Genomic DNA, 17,111 nt, shown 5'->3' with positions numbered 1-17,111 from the left:
GTGATAAAGATGAGCGAAAGCAATTATTTATAAAAGTTTTATACGTCTCTATTGCATATATGATATTCCAAGTATAATAATGAAAGTTAGATTTATCAAGAAATGACACCATTTGTGTAACTGCACATGTTTATACGCATAATCAACGTAATGTAGCAATTTTCTTCTTTGTGCAAAAAATTTTTCGATCTTTTTCTGGTAATGTTTAATCTAAAGGACTCTAAAGCATAAGATGACGTATTATAAAGACGTAGACATAAATAAAACAGTTAGTATCAGTAAAGACAAAGTCTCCAAAAGAAAAAATGATTTATTCATTCCAAAGAGATAATCACTTAGTACAGATGTAAGTCCACACGGAGAACACAATCTCATGCATCAACATGTTCTATAATAAAATTGAGTAAATGAAATATGAATGAATTCTTAATAAACGACAATAATTAGACTTATTACCTGTTAGTGGGGGGTTGGCGTGTGGAGCGTGGAGGAGGCAAAGCCATACTAGTAAACACACACTTATATATATACGTTCATATAAGTGTGTATTTATACTTGTGCGATATAGTATGTGGGTAATCATATGGTTTTTCTTTTAAAGAAGACCAGGATAGAGTAATTAAATAGGATATTACTTAATGAGCTAAAGTTATAACTGGCTTGTCATAAAAAAAAAAAACGGTAGTAGCAAAATATCTATCAATATATCTAAAAACATACACACACATATATAAATATATGTGTAAGTATGAGACAGGTCTAAACTTATCAGCGACGGAAGACAGCACCAAAGTTTCAAGACAAGCAGCTGTTGTACGAGTCAGTCGTATTAGCCGCGTCAGCTGAGTAAGCACGCTGACACTGAGCAATCGAACTCACAGCATTTTGCTGATTACCGTTGGAATCAAAAGTGTACTTGTAGTTGACTTAGGTATGCTTATTTTTGTATATACACAGAATTATTTAATTATCTTTAATATCTTGTACATAGTGTAAATGAATTACAGTTTTAACTAGCATCAACAACAGTACTTATTGTGTGTTTTGCACAAATTACCCTATGCAAAATCCATTGACTTATAAATCAACTACATAGCGAAATGGAAAAAAGAGAAAATTTCTGTTTTGCTTCGGAAGCTCATACCGCTAAAACGACCGTTGTGAAATTGAAAACAATTCAACTAGAAGGAGAGGAAACGATATACAAATTTCCGAACGAGGTATCAACTAAGGAATTTCATAAAGAACTTTTTGAAACAATGACAGTGCAAAACGTCATAAAATCGTTAAATACTCAAGGAAAATCCAGAACAGTGAGAATAACGTTAAAAGACGATTTAAAAGATCAATATTTAGACGAAGAGGATAACGTATGTTTTGAAGAATTGTATTAAAGTGAGTGTACAAAGTTCATTAGACTTAACACTAGAGCGAATCAAAACCGTGAATAGGCTGCGCAGGTAAACATAGCTAAGCGGGCAAAAGATATGGTATTAGAAAAGTTTTCGGGAAGAAACCAGAACGCATGTATGTTTATAGAATTATTTGAAAGCGAATGTAACCGTTTAATGTTTAATGAAGAAAATTACGCTAAAATTTTTAAATTGTTTTTGAGTGATTCTGCGTTACAATGGTTTCAGAGTTTTTTTAATTCAAACAAGATAGTTAAGCCATGAGAATTTTGGAAAAACTCATTTTTAGAAATTTTTGAGGTAATTGGGTGGTTGAAAATTGAATATGCGTATGAATTCCATTATTTAACAGGACAGTATTTAGATTACGCGCGTTAAAAAAAAGAAATTCACTTTTGAATACTGATACAAAAATGTTGGAAAATACACAGATAAATTTAATTGTTTTGGGTTTGCCAGCATAAGTTTAAGGTCAAATAAAAAGAAAAGATATAGTACATATAGATAATTTGATGTCTAATTTAAAAGAATTAGAAGACTTTTGTGAAACAGAGGTGAAAATAAAAGCAAAAAAAGACAAAAAAAAAAAAAAAAAAAAAAAAAAGAAAAGAAAGCATGTTCTTTTTGTACACAGAAAGGCTTCCCAAATCAGTATCATTTAGAAGAGGTTTGTAGATTAAAAATATCTGAAATAGAAAAAAGAAAAATAACAAAATTAGAAAAGTAAATACTACAAATTTAGAAAATAGCGTAGCATTTTCTGAAGAATCAAAAAACGATTAACGACTCCACTTATTAAATTAAATATAAAGGTAGAAGACATACCAGTAGTAGCCATTTATGATTCAGGAGCGAATGTTTCCATCATAAATTATAATATAATCTTACAATTAAAAATAAAAAAGAAAATAGGTGGAGTCGATAAATTGAAAACGTCTGGGGGCACAACAAATACGTTGGGTGCAATCAAATTAAAAACAAAAATTTTTAATATAATCAAAACAATATGTTTTTATATTGTAAAAAGCGATTCCTTCCATGATGATATCTTGTTGGGCTTGGATGCAATAAAAGATTTAAAATTATGTCAAGATGAAAATTTAAGAATTTCTCAAAAAGAAATAAATGATAGCAAGGAAAATATTGTCATGAAAACGGAATATGGAAAGGAAATCGTAAATAGTAAAATGTCAATAGACAGCATAGTAAATGAATATAAAGATTTGTTTACAAATGATAAATTTAACGTAGGAAGAGCAGAGGGCTATGAAGTGACTATTAAGCTTTCAGAAAATAAATACATTTCAAGTAAGCCATACAAATGTTCTATAGCAGATAATGATGAGATTAACTCTCAGATAAAGTCATTACTAAAAGTAGGATTAATAGAGCGTTCAACTAGTCCATTTGCTTCACCTGTAACTCTTGTTTTAAAGAAAGAAGAAGGGAGAAAGTCACGGTTATACATAGATTATAGTGTATTGAATAAAATAGTTATTCTAGAAAGTCACCCTTTCTCTATTATAGACGATATGGTACTTCGGGTTGGAAATTGCAAATATTTTACTAAACTAGATATAAACTCAGCTTTCTGGTCAATAGCTATTAGAAATAAAGATAGGTATGAATCTGCTTTTATTACTCAGAATGGACATTTTCAATGGAAATGTTTACCATTTGGATAAAATCATCACCAGCAATCTTTCAGAGAATTATGAGTGATATTTTAGTAAAAAATAATTTAGATGGTTCTTCAATTAATTATATAGATGATATTTTAATTTTCTCAGAAAATGAAGAAGATCATTTTGATTATATAAAAAAAGTGCTAAGAGCAATTAAACAAGCAGGTTTTAAATTAAATTAAAAGAAATGTTCCTTTGCAAAAAAATTGGTTGTGTACTTAGGTCATGAGATAAAAAAAATTAAAGTAAAACCATTAAACGATAATTTAGCTGCGACCAAAAATTTTTCTACTCCAGAAAACCAAAAAAAATGTGAGGCAGTTATTAGGGAAAATAAATTTCTATTTGAAATATTTACCACAAGCTTCGGTAGAGTTAGAACCTCTTTATAATTTACTTAGAAAAAATGTACAATTCGAATGGACGCAAGAATGTCAAAAGAGTTTTAACAAAATGAAGGAGTATTTAAGCTCGGAGCCGGTATTAGCAATTTTCAATCTGAATATGCCCATTTACATTTATACAGATGCATCAAAAAAAGGAGTAGCAGCGATTTAAAAACAACCCCAAAAAGATAATACAATTAAACCGGTTTTCTATTTTTCAAAAAAATTATCAAAATCGCAAGAAAATAAACGTGTTATTTCTTAGAATTATTGGCAGTAAAAGAATGTGTTCTTTACTGGCAATATAAACCAATAGGTAAATCATTTACAATTTTCACTGACCATAAGCCTATAGAAAATTTTAATATAACAAAAAGTAATGATCGAGAATTACTAGCTTTGTTAAATTACATTTTAAACTTTAATTTTAAAAATTAAATATAATCCAGGGATGAATAATACCGAGGCAGATAGTTACTCAAGGAATCTGGTATTAGATAAAAATGTAAATAAAAAAACAGCGATAAAAATAGTAAACTACTTATCGTTAGAAAATCTTTTAGAAGATCAAAAAAATTTAAACATTAGAAAAGATGATAAAACAATAAAAAAAAATAATATGTGGTATAAAATTTTAAATAAGAAAGAAAAAATATGGATATCAGAAGAATTAGGGATAGAATTGATTAAATTAATACATAAAGAAAATAATATAGAAATAAAACAACTAAATCTGACGATAACTCGAAAGTATTACTTTAAAAATATGCATAAACATATAAAACTAATTTGCCAAGCCTGTGATACTTGCGTGAGAAATAAATCAAGATATGGAGATTTTATCCAACCACTTTCGCAATTAGAACCAGCAACAAAACCGTGCCAAATTGTCTCATTAGACACAATAGGTGGATTTAGTGGTAATAACTCACCAAAAAAATACCTACACTTAGTAGTAAATCATTTTACTAAATTTGCTTTTATTCTGGCCTCAAAACCACAAACGGGAAAAGATTTTATTAACTTAATACAAAAAGTACAAAAAAAAAGAAAAATTGAATTACTATTGACTGATCAATATGCTGGCATAAATTCAAAAGAATTTAAAAATTTTCTAAAAACAGAGAAAAGAACAAGTTTGTTTACTGCAGTGGATTGTCCATTTTCGAACGGACAAAATGAACGCACTAATCAGACACTAGTGAATGCGATTAGATGTAAGATATATGAAAATAGAAAGAAACCATGGTCAGACATAGCAGAACAGTGCGTAGAAAATTATAATATCACAATACATAGCACGACAAAATATACGCCTAATGACCTCTTAAATGGTATAGGTAAGTAAGTTTTTTCAATAGAATTAAATAAAAATAATTTAGAAAATTTATAAAACAACAGAAAATAGCAATACTAAATGCAAATAGAATACACGATATGTACGAAATCTACTATGATAAAAACAGGAAAGAATTAAAAAACAAAGTCAAGGATCTTGTTTATATTCAGAACGGAAACCGCTTGAATAGGAAAAAATTTGATCCAGTCAGGTCAGGTCCGTTTCAAATAATGAAAAAATTTCAGAACTAATCTATGTAATAGACATGCGGTCTAAAACAGATGAGTCAAATATGTATCATGCGAGCAAAATGATTCCGTATATTACACCTCTACATTCCACTAGGGGTGGGGGGATGTAAGTATGAGACAGGTCTAAACTTATAAGCGACGGAAGACAGCACTATATTTTCAAGACAAGCAGCTGTTGTACGAGTCAGTCGTATTAGCCGCGTCAGCTGAGTAAGCACGGTGACACTGAGCAATTAAACTCACAGCATTTTGCTGATTACCGTTAGAATCAAAAGTGTACTTGTAGTTGACTCAGGTATGCTTATTTTTGTATATACACAGAATTATTTAATTATCTTTAATATCTTGTACATAGTGTAAATAAATTACAGCTTTAACTAGCATCAACAACAGTACTTATTGTGTGTTTTGCACAAATTACCCTATGCAAAATCCATTGACTTATACATCTATTTCAGAAGTCAGGATTCTCTATGCAAGAGAAACTAAACGTTCGTGAAACTTGCTATGTTTAAAGCTAAGTTACCCAAAGTAAAGGATTATATATATATGTACATTCAGGAAAATATACGTACGTATATTATTATTTTTGTAGGAACTTTACATGTTTTGTCAACTGTTTTTAATAAATGATATTCATAAAAATTATTTGCAAAACTGTAATCTGAGATATTAGATGGCAAAGATAAAGATGTATATATATATATATATATACATGTACGTACAAGCATAAAAAAATACTTCCGTATTCTTCTGCTTTTCATAATTTCTAGTACGGATTAAGAACGATTGTCCTTTTATTATTTCGAGTATAATAATAATTGTATACATTAATAATTTGTACTAAGTTTACACGAATGAATAATTTTCAAAATGAGTACAAAGTATATATTTAATAGAAAATAAATTTATCAAAGTTAGTCATGAATCAGCGTAAATTCATTCCACTTAGAGTGCAAAACAAAAAAAACAGACGGAAAATCATAAAAAATTGATGTTTACCACAAATTTTTAGGTTAGATTTAAATTTTACTGACCTTTTAATAGTTTTTCTTAATTCTTTATCATTAGAGAAAGAGAATAAAACAAGAACTTTTTATATATCCATCGATGTTCGCTATGTATTAGGTTTTGAGGAGAAAACAATAAAATCTTTTACTGTGGGGCCCTGCGAAACAGGGTATTTACAAAGAAATGTCACTTATGTGGTGCATATAATTTTTTCTACTGAGTGCACACTAGCCTCTCAAAAACGCAGAAGGTAGCAAAAGTTATTTTTGTCTCTTAATAATCTTTATGTAATACTTTTGTATTGAAAATACAGTTTATTAACAAATATATATTTTTATTAGTAAATATCATAGAATAGGAAAAATTTAATAATGATTATAAATTTTTTTTTTTATTTTTTTTTTTTTTTATTCAGTAGCATATAATCAACGAAAACGAGAAAAAACAACAATGTATGGCAAAGAGTATCTATATACTACCTACCTACGCAAAGGTACATACATTAATTTAACAAACGTCAGTGTGTATTTCTTTCTGTGTCTCTCTGTCTCTTTTTGAATACCTGTTAACTGTGCATAGTTGTGCCCGTGCGCAAATTTCGTTGGGCTGGCTCTTTATTAAGAACGAGTTACGGTGGAGTTTGAATAAACACAATTGGAAGACCCCAGAAAAACTTTGCACAATGGTCAAATATTATTATTTTAAATTTATCTTGTCTATAGAGAAGAAATATTTGAAAAATACTGAAAAAGCGACACTAATTCTAATACTTAATAATATTTTTAACAAACACACAATATTAAAAAGAACAATACAAAAGGCCTACTTGTATGAGTACAATAGAGAGAGAAAGAGATATAGCGAGCCTCAGAGCAGATGATCAGTGGCTTTCTTCATCTTACCTACTTTTACAGGTTATGCCAAGATGCTTTTTTAATTTTTTTTTAAACATTTTGAGCTAGTCGAAGCAAAATTAAAATATTTTATTGATAGAAAATTTTTCGCTCTACGCGCTGGCATTTTTATTTTTCCTGTACATCAAACCGTTGAAAGATATAAGCATAATAAAGTTCAAAACACAACTATCAATAATCTTAATACTATTAGACCACTCAAAAATAACCATTACTATTTCTTTCAAAACCAGAAGGCTCATGTATATGTATACAACGCCTTATTATAAATCAATCTGATAATCTAGAAGTTTCTCAGTTGGTATCCATAAGTAACAAGAACAGAGATCAGATCGGGTTGCTGCGTAGCACAATCGATAAGGTTCCTGACTACTAATCCAAAGGATGTGGGCTCAATTCCACGAGTTAGTGAAGTTTGAAAAGTTCGTTTACGCGTATGTATAATATATTATATGTATATTGACGTAAAAGTATGCTATTTATGCAATTTATTTACATTTATATACATATATACATAGAGATATAAGGATAGAGTGCGCTAATTATACTAATGTACGTCAGGGGGAGCGATATAGTAAAAGAAAGGGATGGTCCCCGAGTGTCCTCTCCATCTCTTTTTAGCTGAGCGCTGTAATTGGCTGCAGCTCAAGGGGGTATTCTGGCCGTCAGCGGCAAGGAGAAAGTAAGCAGAAAGCAAAAAAAAACATAAGCACATAATTAATACAGAGTGTATGTATCTTATTGAGGGTATTTAACGAATCTTTGTTTTTGTAATGTTTTTGAGTTAAATCTATGAGTAAATGATTATATACATAACTTGTTAGTGACTTGCAGTATGAGGCAGTGCATTGCATGTAAGACAGAGTTTTCTCCTATTGAGAATCGTAGTTTTTATGTGTAAGTTGAAGTAACCTTAACCTATCCATTTTTTTGATAACTTTTTTCAATACAGTTTGGTTTCTTGTAGATTACCAAATGATAAAAATTTGAGGAATAAATGAATCATAATTTTCAGCCTGTCATTGTTTACTTGTTTTAAAAAATCGTTTGTGTGCAGTGATCATTTCAGTAGTGACAGTTATTATGAAGCTGAAGAAGGAAGATGTAGAAGAAGACTTAAATCGGGAGTAACTCCAATCCAAGCTAACGCTACTTGTATACATAATGAGGTCAACAGTACAGAGACCTTTCACCACAGTACTCTGTCAGGTACCGTATGCACATCGGAGTTAGTCAATTAAAATAGTGTGATTGATCAAATCAGTAAAGAAAATGAAACAAGCATAAGCAGAGTAGAACCATAACACCATTTCGCTACAACAGAAATAGCAAGAAATGAGCAAGTTAACACCGGTGAGATCAGTAGCTCGCAAACTCACTTTATTATAACTGAAAATATTAAAAGTTTAATTGAAAGTGTAACATTCCATTGTGCGCCAACATCTGAGAACAAAAGTGATGGTGTGAATGATAAGTGCAACCCTAAAAAAGGGTATGTCAAGAAATGTATATTGTTGGAACTTATGAGATCTTACAATCGCTTTATTGATGAAAATATTCGTAGGAAATGTGTCGTTTAAACTGGCAATGATACAAAAAAAGTAAGGTTTATGGATGGTTTAAATGTAGATTGCATTTCTTGATCCGATTTTTTTTCTGATGAAGCTTGGGGGAAGATTAAAAGGTACAAGAAACTACAAGATGCTTCTTTGATCAAGAATTTCTTATGGATCATCGATCTTAGTTAATAATCATGATAATTACCAAATACATAGATCTTTGACTGAAACACGAAGGTCAAATTTTTAACAGTGAGCAACAGAGGATAAAAATGAGGAATAATAAATTAACTATTTTTAGCGGTCAGTAGCACTCAATAGCATTTTATAAAATTTCACGAATTAAATTTGTGCATAAATAAAGCTCTTTACAGTGTCCATTTCCTACTTTTTCGCTTGCTATATTTAGTTACTGAAATAGGTTATTGCCTCTTGAGCATCAGCCAATCCCAGCGCTCGGGTAGAAAGAGACAGAGAGGTCACTCGGCAACCATCTCTTTCTTTTACCGTATCGCTGTTTTCAGTCTCTAGTGCACTCTATTCTTATATCTCTATGTATATATATGATATTGAGTTATTATATACTCTTCTATATAGTTGTGTTTACGATTAGTACACGTTACAAACGAGAGTAGGGTGACAAGACGCGCGTGGAGAAAGAGACACAGAGCCAAGCTAAGTGAAACCGGAGATCGTGCCATCCCTCAGATCGCTTCATCGCGTCTGTCAAACCTTCAAGAGTGACACTAGATGTTTCATATCATAGAGCTCTTTAAATGTCAACATAGCACTTGCCAAAAAGCGTCGTAAACAGTACTTGAAGCTGAACACCGTGGCCTCTCATAAGCCATTTAAATAAGGTGCTAGATTCAAAATGCAATTCCATGACGTACCCCATACTGCCAATCGACCGTAAAGCCTATCAACGAACTCAGAGGAGCCTTTTTTTCTCTAGCTGTCCTGCTGCTCCTTAAAAATTTGTTGCATTGTAGTATTGTACTAAACAACGTTCGTGACAAGCCATTAGTCTTGCGTACGCAACTACAAAAGCCTCCTTGGATATATCCAAGGCAATCTTAATATGCATCGTTCTGGTCACGAGAAAAATTAAAATCGCATTACATCCCTTTGCGAACTCCGCTTCCCTGCCCCTTAAAAAGAACAGTGAAAGGGGACTAGCGTGATTCATGTCGATAAACGAGAATAGACACGGTGGCTCCAGCCACATCGACAATAGTGGGGCCTTCTGCTGCTTATGAAGATGTTCAGAGAAGTACAAACATCTTACGCAACGATGTAAGACTCCATATACAACCATCCCACCTTAGAGTATTCAAAGTAAACGGCTAATGTTAGAGAGCATGAGCTGAGTATCATTGTGAAGAGTTTGCGAGTGAACTTTTTCTACGAGGTGTCTTACTAACAGACACGTTCTACGTAATATTAGTACGCAAGTTCGTACGTGCTGTTACTAAGTATGTGTTAGATAGGGCTCGTTACTTGCCACATGTCGTAGGTTGGTGAAGAAATCTGAGACTTAATTGACCTGGTTTTCCATTTGTATGAAAATGAGTTTCATCAACTTAAGCAGTAATATTTTAACTGTCGGGTTGCCTGTCAAAAGCAATCGGATCAAACCTGACAGAATAAAAATTGTATTTCCTAAGACGACTACTTTTGTTTTTTATTTGGATGATGAGAAATGTGTGTGTGAAGTAAAGGATCATGAAATCAAAGTTGCTATAAGTACAACAGATTACGAAGTTTTTTATCCTTTACCAACAAAGAGTCTGCTTCCTAATTAAATAGTTATATTTGTAAATTCAAAAATTTGTTAGTTGCATCCTCCTTATCTTGTAGCTTCTCTCGCTGAAATTTCAAGCAAAATAAGAAAGAGAGTTGCTAAGTTAATTGATGCTATGTCCACAACCAAACTCAGTCATCAGTACGACAGTAAGCCTGCTAAAACAAGTGTAGATTAATTGAATTAGATTCTTAATATTTAATTTTTTAAATAATTCTACAGATCTTTTAATGTAAAACATCTATTGGCATGCTTAGGGGTTCGACCGACACGATGAAGCGACCCGTGCGATGGCACGATCTTCGGTTTAACTCAGCTTGGCTTGGCTTGGCTTAGCTCTCTGTCACTTTCTCCACGCGCTTACTGCCACCCCTCTCTCATTTATAACGTATGCTACCTGTATATATAGCTGTATAAAAGAGTACATAATAAGTAAATATTAAATGTGTATTGTATTTATATAATATGTATACATGCACACATATATAACGTATTGTATGTGTAAAAAAAATTTTCAAATTTTATTAACTCAAAGAATCAAACCCAAATCATGTGGATTGGTAGTCAGGGACCTTATCGATTGTGCTACACAGCATGCCGATCTGATCTCTGTTCTTATTAAAGTAAATGAAGCCTTTTCCCCTTTTTACCCTGCAGGTTTTCCATTTGCTATGAAAATTTATGGATACCAACCGAGAAACTTCTAAATTAAAAAAGCGATCTATAATAGGACTTAATATATATATATATATATATATATATATACAGGAATATTCTTAAGCACTTAAGGAGTAGAAACCAGCGTGTAGATCAGCTTCCCCTGAGTCAAAATCCGTTTACAAAATATTTTTTTAACAATTATTCATTAAGTAAATGGATTCATAAAAGTGCTAAATTTCAGCGTATTTAGGACGCCAATTTCAATGGCACGGACTGCCATGAAGAGCAGTGTTATCGATCGCAACAACATAGCAACAAACCTCTAAGTCGGTAAACAATGTCTGAATAGATCCCCTAGTGGGCAGGAGATGGCGCTCAAATGTGATGAAAATAGTAAAAACGTGTAGCTATAAAATTATTAGAAGGAGATAAAGGGCTGAGTATCAAAAACGTAAAAACAAATAATCAAGCGTACAAAAAGGTTATTTAGTTAACACGAAATATTATTGTGAGATCATTCTACATACGATGGAATTGACAATGACGATGAAGATGATGATAATGATAATGATAAAGATAAGAAACATAATAATTATTAAAGTATAAGAAGAAAGATAAATTGTAAACAACATTAATAATAATCATAAATACTTATAATAAATACAAATGTTTAACTTAAGCAGCTATCAGGTGGAACTTGGGCCGCACTTGGGTAGTACTTAAGCAGTGGCACTTGGGTGATACTTGGACGGTACTTTGGCGGCACTTGGGCAGAATTTAAGCAGCGGCACTTGGGTGGTACTTGGGCGGTACTTGGGCGGTACTTTGGCAGCACTTGAGCAGAATTTAAGCAGCAGCACTTGGGCGGTACTTTGTCGGCACTTGGGCATAATTTGAGCAGCGGCACTTTAGCGGTACGTGGGCGGCACTTGGGTGGTACTTTAGCGGTACTTTGTCGGCACTTGGGCATAATTTGAGCAGCGGCACTTGGGCGGTACTTGGGCGGCACTTGGGTGGTACTTTAGCGGTACTTTGTCGGCACTTGGGCAGAATTTGAGTAGCGGCACGTGGTGGTATTAAGGCGGCACTTGGGCAGTACTTCGGCAGCACTTAGGCGGTACATGGACGATACTTTGGCGGCACTTGGGCATCATTTGAGCAGCGGCACTTGGGCTGTACTTTGGTGGCACTTGGGCATAATTTGAGCAGCGGTACTTGGGCAGTACTTGGGTGGTACTTTGGCGGTACTTTGTCGGCACTTGGGCATAATTTGAGCAGCGGCACTTGGGCGGTACTTGAGCGGCACTTGGGTGGTACTTTAGTGGTACTTTGTCGGCACTTGGGCAGAATTTGAGTTTCGGCACGTGGCGGTATTTAGGTGGCACTTGGGCAGTACTTGGGCAGAATCTGAGCAGCGGCACTTGGGCAGCACTTGGGCTGTACTTTGTCAGCACTCGGGCAGAATTTGATAAGCGTCACTTGGGCAGTACTTCTGCTCAAGTGCCACCAAAGTACCGCCCAAGTACCGCCCAAGTACCGCTCGAGTGCCGCTGCTCGAATTCTGCCCAAGTGCCGACAAAGTACTGCTCAAGTGCCGGCCAAGTACCACCCAAGTACCGCTGCTCAAATTATGCCCAAGTACCGACAAAGTATCGCCTAAGTACCACCCAAGTACCGCTGCTCAAATTATGCCCAAGTACCGACAAAGTATCGCCTAAGTTTCGCCCAAGTGCCGCTGCCCAAATTATGCCTAAGTGCTGACAAAGTACCGCCAACGTACGGCCCAACTGCCGGCCAAGTACCGCCCAAGTTCCGCTGCTAAAATTCTGCCAAAGTGCCGACAAAGTACCGCCGAAGTGCCGCTGCTTAAATTCTGACCAAGTGCCGCCAAAGTGCTGTCCAAGTATCGCCCAAGCGCCACTGCTCAAGTACTACCCAAGTACGGCCCAAGTTCCACCTAATAGCTGCTTAAGTTAAACATTTGTATTTATTATAAGTATTTATTATTATTATTAATGTTGTTTACAATTTTTTTTTCTTACATTTTATTAATTGTCATGTTTATTATCTTTATCATTATCATTATCATCTTTATCATCATTGTCAATTTCATCGTATGTAGAATGATCTCACATAATTATTTCGGGTTAACTAAATAACCTTTTTGTATGCTTGATTATTTGTTTTTACGTTTCTGATACTCAGCCCTTTATTTCCTACTAATAATTTTATAGCTCTACGTTTTTACTATTTTAATCACATTTGAGCGCCATATCCTGCCCACTAGGGAATCTATTCAGACTTTGTTTACCGACTTAGAGGTTTGTTGCTATGTTTTTGCGATCGATGACACTGCTCTTCATGGCAGTTTACGCCATTGAAATTGGCGTTCTAAATACGCTGAAATTCAGCACTTTTATAAATCCATTTACTCAATGAATAGTTGTTAAAAAATTATTCTGTAAACGGATTTTGACTCAGGGGAAGCTGATCTACACGCTGTTTCTCACTCCTCAAGTGCTTAAGAATATCCCATATATATATATATATGAGCTTGCTGGTTTTAAAAGAAATAGTAATAATTACCTTTGAGTTGTCTTATGATATTAAAATTATGAATAATTGTGTTTTTAACTTTATTTTGCTAATATCTTTCAACGGTTTGATACACAAAAAAAACAAAAATACCAGCGTGTAGGGTGAATAATTTTCTACCGATAAGCAATATTAATTGTGTTAACTAGCGCAAAATGTTTAGAAAAAATAAAAAAGGCCTCGTGGCAGTATCTGTAAAAGCACCTTTTTAAATTAAATGAGTCAAATTAGTCAATATTGACTCATTATAAGTAGAAAGTTGTGTACTTATTGAGAGTAAGTGAGATAGAGGGAGCCATTGATCGTCTGCTGTCACTCTAGCTCTCTATCTCTTTCTTCATTGTACTCATACAGGACTATAGATAGCCCTTTTTCATTGCTTATTCAAATATTTCATGCTTGTAGATTATGACTAATCAATATTAGAATTAGTATAATTTTTTATAATTTGTAGAAAGTTTCTTCTCCATAAACATGATTGTATTAAAATATGAACATTTGATCATAATCCAAATTTTTTTTGGGGTTTTTTAGTTGTGTTTCTTCAAACTTTATTTTAACCCATCTTTACTAAAGAGCCAACGAAATTTAAGCACGTGTGCAACTACTCACAGTAAAGAGGTATCCAAAAAAAAAGAGGAGGCAGAGTAAGCAATACACACAATCATTTGTTACAGTAATGTATGTACCTATGTGTAGGAAAGTAGTATAGATATACTTTTTGCCTTGTATTATTATTCTTTCTTGTTCTCGTTGTCTAAATGCTTATGAACAAAAAAAAATGTAAACGTTATTCGATTCCTTGTAATCAGAAATATTCACCGATTAAAATAAATATTCATAAGTAAACTGTATTTTTAATATGGAAATATGAAATAAAGTTTATTTAGAGTAAAAGAAGTTAATACTATTTTTATTTTACGCGTTTTTGAGGGGCAGGTGTGCGCTCAGTAGAAAAAATAGGATTCGCCACATATGCGACATTGCTCCGTGGCTGCCTCACGTCTCTCGGGCCCTATTTCGCAGGTCCCTCGAGCCGCAAAATAGCCCTAGAGACGATGGCACTTATCTAACGAAAACAACTTTCGTGAAGTCACATCTTTCGTGGGTCCCGAGACCCACACCTGGTTTTTTTTCATCCTCCTGCAAAAAAAACCTCAGCCAATTTTTGGATATGCTGGAAACACAAAGGTGTTAATGACCTAAAGTACGAGTAGATGAAAAAGCTTGTTGGCAGAGTCAAAGTTGTTAATTTATCAAAGTTGAAAAGTTATAGTTATAATGATATTTTTCAAATGGCATTAGGAATAATAAAAACTGAAGACAACTTGTCCTACTGTGAAAAATGTTTCGATTAAGTTAAGTAATTTTTAGGAAGAAATATGAAATTGGTTTACCAGTATTGGAGATGTTGATTCTGATTTTTAGGGGTTTTCTAACAAAGTCTAGTCCACTAATAGCAAGTATCAGATTTGTATTTCAACTAGTAAAAAAAAAGACACGATACAGACAGCTGATATAGATGACCTTTCAATGATGAACTGTAGAGGCACTAATACATCAGTCAAGTGTCAAAGTATGAAATTGAAGAAGCCAGATATGTCTTTGCAAATATCATATAGTCTAGTTTCCACTTAAAAGCGAATTGATGTATTCATGAAACCGCTACCCTTAAGAGAAAAAAATAAAGTTGAAAGCAAGAAATCTGCTCTTACGTGTTCTGTGGAAAAAGATAGTACAAAAAAAGTATTTTTGGTCTTACAGGATGAGACAAAAAAAAATCAAAGGGAATGTTAAATCGATTAACATGTATGAATTCCTATATTTAAGAAAGAAAATACATACTTTTATAAAGAAATAATAGGAAAGGGAGCCTTCGGTAAGGTAGTGACAGGATCCTTGCTTAGTAGTGACGTAGCCATTAAAGAAACTGATTGAAGTGCCAACAACAAGTATATTTTAAGAGGAATTATGACAATAAATAAGCTCGATTACCTTAATATTATATCTTGAATGGCCGTGGCAATAGATGATGGTAAGTGTTATTTTGTCATGGAGCACTTCAAGAGCCGTAAGATAAGTTTTGATGAAAAAAGGAGTTGGCTACTCGTTAAATGTTAATTAAAGAACTTTCATCGATCGTCAAATATGTACGGCCATTTTTTTTTTCCATGATTTGTCCCCAGCTGTTATCCACAAAGATATAAAGATAGATAATATCGTAGTGAATGATAATTTATGCTATATACCTCATGAATTGATCACTACTTATGGGTGCAACTTTTACGGCACCCTGCCCTACATGGCTCCAGAAATTTTTTTCCACAACAAACCTAAAAGTATCAAGTCAAATGTATGGCCGCTTGCATGAGTACTGACTAAAATTTACTTAGGAGGTGGAATCTGGAAAATAGAAAGAGGATTTTATATGCAGCGAGTAAAAAAATAGAATCCAAACAGAAACCTGACCTTTCAGCTGCCTCTACTGTGTTATAGCTTATGTCGAAGGAAAGCTTTAAACGCGATCCTCAGAAGAAGCCTAACATCATCAATCTTTTTCATATTTTAAGGACTTTTTAATTCATTGATCAGGGTAATAACAGTTTTAAGAAATTTTTTTTCAGTCGTTTAAGAATTCACTTTTTAATAGTTACTTTACTGTTACTGCTATTTATAGAGCAGGATGTTATCCAAAAGATCAATGTATGTATTTTTCCAGTAAAAAAACTCATGTATGTTGAATCATGATTCGATCCAGAAATGTTTGAAAATTTCCATTGTATTTAGTTCCCTGTGCCTTCAAAGACTTCAAAATGTCAGTTATTTTTTGAATCATTTTGAATTCTTTTTCATAAGTATAGTTAATTATTACTTCTCATTTCTGGCGTATCTAGCGTCAATGTAGACATAAAAGAAGTTTAAAAAAATGACAGCCTACAGTGCTGCTTTTTTAAAAGATTGTGTTCCAAAATTGTGTTACTTATCGTAAGAAGCTTTAACAGAGTCACTACGCAAAAAAAAAATTTATAACTAGGATGTAAGTTTTCTTTGCTTTTGCGTTACATATTATATTCAAGAAACTGTTAAATTACAATGCAAGTAATTGATTTTATCGATATTTTCCATCCAATATGATATTGCCAAGGTACTTTGACTTTTTTATTTAAAACAACCATTTGTAGAAAATTGTCATTCGTAGCAATTGAATACAAGTACCACCTCAACTGGAACTTGAACCTGGAACTCTTTTCTTACCAGGAAAGTGCGTTACCAATTTCGCCATCGAGGTTTCGGAGACTCCTCTTCTCAATTGCTACATTTTATACTTTTTCAGCAATTTTTCAGTCCAACGCCCTGCTTATATGGTATACAAGAATATGAGAATTTACTTTCTTTTATCGAAGGGTAAGTATTAAGTGCGACTAATTGAATTTATTGACATTTCCTATCCAATTTGATATTGCCAAGGCAACTTGACTTTTTTAGTTCAAACTA

The sequence above is a fragment of the Copidosoma floridanum genome, unplaced genomic scaffold (genome assembly GCF_036245765.1).
Source record: "Copidosoma floridanum isolate Cflo_tuat_1 unplaced genomic scaffold, Cflo_Japanese_pri ptg000022l, whole genome shotgun sequence".
NCBI classification, from domain to species: Eukaryota; Metazoa; Arthropoda; class Insecta; order Hymenoptera; family Encyrtidae; genus Copidosoma; species Copidosoma floridanum.
Note: the sequence above shows the minus strand (reverse complement) of the source record.